The sequence below is a fragment of the Lynx canadensis genome, chromosome A2 (genome assembly GCF_007474595.2).
Source record: "Lynx canadensis isolate LIC74 chromosome A2, mLynCan4.pri.v2, whole genome shotgun sequence".
Lineage (NCBI taxonomy): Eukaryota > Metazoa > Chordata > Mammalia > Carnivora > Felidae > Lynx > Lynx canadensis.
Window position 1 is genome coordinate 105,370,376 of NC_044304.2, and position 4,241 is coordinate 105,374,616.

The 4,241-nt window shown below is 40.5% G+C and overlaps 1 pseudogene; it reads right to left on the minus strand.

The window, feature by feature from the left end:
* Positions 1 to 2,283: 2,283 nt before the first annotated feature.
* LOC115500449 lies at positions 2,284 to 3,136 on the minus strand (annotated as a pseudogene).
* Positions 3,137 to 4,241: the final 1,105 nt, after the last annotated feature.

A 4,241-nucleotide genomic window follows, 5' to 3' on the forward strand; every position in this document is an offset into this window, starting at 1 on the left:
ACACTTTTTAAAAAATTAACAAAAGAATAAAATTCATATCACTGAAATTACTCTCCACTCTGTAAAACCGATCACATTATTTCTGGTTGTAACCTTTCGGTGGTTTCCCATTTGTATTAGTTGAGGTTCCCTAGAGAAATAGTGACACATAAAATTCAGTATCAAATCATTGCTCAGAGGATAATATCAAACTCCTGGCAGGGGATCTATGGCCTTCCGTGATTTGGTCTCTAACTCTTCAAACTCATCGCCTGCCATTCTGAATCACTCAGAGTGCCAATCATGAGCCATACATCCTTATCCTCCGAGCCAGGACACCTCATGTTTCCTCCACACCAAAAGTCCCCGTGCCATATATCTTTACCTTCTAAAACTCATTTTTAACATTTCCCTCTTTTCTGAAGGCTTTCACGATGGTTTTCATTCTGCTGTCCGTTGGAAGATTATGGTTTCTATGAGTTTGTGCTTCTACTGTTCACATGCCTACTCCTGATATGGAACTCAGCACCATGGTAGTACTTGCTGTGTGGTTTCTTCTAGACTTCTCTGAGAAACACACTGCATTTTAGTCATCTTTTTATTTACATCTCTAGGAGACAAGTTCTTTTATTTATTTATTTTTTTGGAAGACATGTTCTTAAAAAGTGCTTGGTTCATACTGTTGAATGTATTCATGGCAAAATGAATTAGTGAGCTGATAATTTTTTAAAATGGCACAGAAAATCTTTATTTTCATTTTTTATGTTTTTGGAACTGTTTTCTCTTTATAGAACCCAGAACACAATTTGAGTTGCAGCTATTATAAGGAACCATACATTCCAAACTTCATGGAGTTTGAAAATATCAGCAATGGAGTCTGTCCTTTAAGTATTCAGAGACTTTTATCACATGACAATGTCACCTCTGAGGATAAACCTACTGGTATAGACTGGTTCATTAAAGAGAATAAAACTTCACAGGAGTGAGGAGAGCCTTAGGAAAATGATAGGAGAGACTTATTATCATGAATAATGAGAAAATTGCCATTCTCACAAGTTTTCTTGGTCCATGTGCTAGCAGCTTGATTTTTAAAACTTTCCATATACACATAAATGAAAACATTAAGTTATGAAAGAACTACAGTCTCAAATACCCTTGTTAAATGATAAATAACCTATGTAGAGCAGGCAAGCACAAGAGAAAATTTCCAAGTCTAGCAATATGGAAGTTATACAAATATGCCGTTGAACATTTATATACCAAAATATATGTATGGGGAATTGAAGCCATCAAGCCAAACATATTTAAAACAAACCCAGGACATTGAATAAATTGGTTAATCATTTCATGCTTTATTCTTATCATTTCTGTGCTTTATCAATTCTTATATTTTTGTACTTTAGCTAATGTATAATTGGTGCTGGCTTTCTATTTTCTCCAAAAATTGTGCAAGTATAAAAATAATGTTTAAAGTCCCATTCCACTTTAGAGATTAAAAACTTATGTGAGTTGTCCAGAGTTAAGTCTTAGGTGAATGTTGGAAATATTTCTGTGAAGATTCCCTATATTCCGGGTACCATACAGTAGGCTGAAAAGGCATGATAACAAATAAGGTTTTTTGGCCACTGCAAGTATGATCTTGAGTTATGTTGTGCGCTTCTGAGACACAAGTTCAGACATTTCTCAGATATTCACACTGCAGGTGGGCTGATGTTAAAAGGAAGAGATGACCCTTATTTCTCTTGCCAAGGGTAAGCTTCATGAGGTATAAGGGAATTAAAGAGGATTTTCCTCTCTTCAAGTATCAACTCCTTCTAAAGGAGTGTCTTCTCAGGTCATGTAGTTTCCTAGATGGTGATTTGTTACTCTGAAAGCTTCTCATTCCTCATACTTTGGGGGGCAGCACTGACATGAGAGGGGCAGCATGTGTGTTCATTAATACGGGACTTGGAGTAAGACGACCACGTTCAAAATTCAGGGCAAGTGATCTCACCTTTAAGTTTTCATTTCATCACCTTGATTTAATATCCAATATTACCAGTCTCATTGCATTGTTGTGAACTTTAATGAAATTTCTATGTAAGCTGGCACTAAGTAGACAACAAGCATTGCTTTTAATAGTTATGATTAATTTATTCCCTGTTTGGTTTTCTATTCTTTTATTTTTGTTAACAAGCACTTTGGGGGAAAAGTTAGAGCCTATTTTTTTTTTTTTTTAATTTTGGTGATTTGGGCAGTTTTTTTGAAACTGTTTATTTTCTGTCAACCTCATTTCTATTTTGTTTGCCTTTGTAGAAGAGCAGCTTAAGACCATCCAGTGGTTGTTCCTGCCCCTTCAGTGGCCGGGCAGAGGGAGCTGCACACCAGTCTTCAATGGTAGGCTGAGCGCTCCAGTCTTCAGTAGGGAGCTGCTGAGTAGGCACAGTACCTGCATGCCTTCAGACCGATCCTCGACTTCAGGTCGAGTCCAGTGAACTCAGGAGCTGGAGTCGTCCCTTTACCCTGAAATCCCTCCTTGGTCCCAACTGTCTCAGCAGCAGCCTGCTCTTCCTTTTCAATGTATTCAGGATCTCTGCAGAAGTAGAGATCAGGCATGCACAGGCATGGTGGCCTGCACGGGCATAACTTCCCGGGCCAGCATCCACCACAACAGACACACCACGTGAGCTCCACCGTTGTTGCAAGGGGTGACAGTGTCCACCTAGTTCAGAGGAGAGTGTGTATTACGCTGAGCGATGGTGGGCAGGTTAACATAAGACACCTCTATGAGAGGCTGGTGGTCAACCCTGGGAGCAGTAACCACCAGAAGTCTCGGCTCCACGAAGGTGCCTGGATGTGGTTAGTGAAAGTTCCAGGAGCGAAGCAGCCAGCAATAGAAGTGGCTCCACAAGCAGCAGCAAACTTCAGCACAGCTCGCTCGCTGGATGATATGACACTGACATCCAGCCGGATTTTCAACGGCAACGGTGGCTCTAGCTGCCAGCACATGTTTCTCCCAAGTTCTCTTCAGTTTTATGTAGATACCATCACCTTTTCTTTTGTAGATGTACTGTTCTGTTTGAAAGTTGAGGTTGGTGCCACCAAGGTGGGTTCCTGCTGCAAAGAACTTGAGGACATCCTCCTCTTTCATCTGCAGGCCATCAGGGGCTCCCAACATCGTGAAAGTTTCTCTCTGAGTTAGGACGGGAATGCAAAACGCCCTATGGACCCCTCCCTGGGCAGCGCATAAAGCGATTTCAGCAGTTTGATGAGCTATGACTTTCATTCCAAAGGTAGAAATCCAGACAAAGTTTGTTGTATGTATCACTTACTTTTAGTTTACTTGTATAATGCCACTTGTCCATCCCCCTCCTCTCTTGTCTCCTGCCAACGGCTCGGCATTTGACATGTTTGGCTAGGAGAGATACAAAGTGAGAAGGCGGGGGTGGTTCTTTGCAGGATTTCTCTCCTAATCCCCAGAGTCTATCTTTTCTATCAGTTCTGCTTTGCTCCAGGTTCACGTATATACAGGAAATTGATGACAAGGCAGTGCTATCCCACGCCGTGCTTCAGAGTAGTGTGTTTATCAGCAGACAGTCTGGCAGCCGGACCTGGGGAAGCACACACCAGCTCTGCATGGCAGCAAACGGCCTCCGACTTGGGCAGTGGCATCCAGGAGCCGTCCCCCTGGGGCAGTGGCATCCAGGTATTCTACGAGGTGCTCAGGCTGCCAGCATGAAGTCCAAATGTACTGCTTCTCCTCTTTTTTGCTCCCCGTGGAAGTTATATATCTCATAGCCTTTGTTCTGGTCCTGATACCACTTTCACCAGTCATTCTATTTCATTGTGTTCTCCTTCCAGAAAGGAAGTCAGTCAATTAATGAATCCTTTGATTATCCTAAATAACTTACCAATATATATAATTCAAATAAACTGGATTTGTGAAAGGATAAAGCCAAGAGAATTATTCAGAATTATTTATTTTCCAAAGTATACAACATGGAATACTTTGATTTTTTTTAGATGTTCTGAGGTATTAAAATGTAATGCTGAGTTAGGGCAACATTACACGCAGAAATGATGATAAATTAATTTATAAAAACACTTGAAATGATCTAGATAAGGACAGCTGATCTTAAGTTCAAAGATAAGTTTATAAGGGCAATAAAAAATGGAAGTCCTATTAGAATATTAGCTAACAGTCAAATGTTTGCTTCTCTGTTCATATTCATATATGAACTGGTGATATGAGGTTGATGGCATCTATTGGATTGAGGAACCTC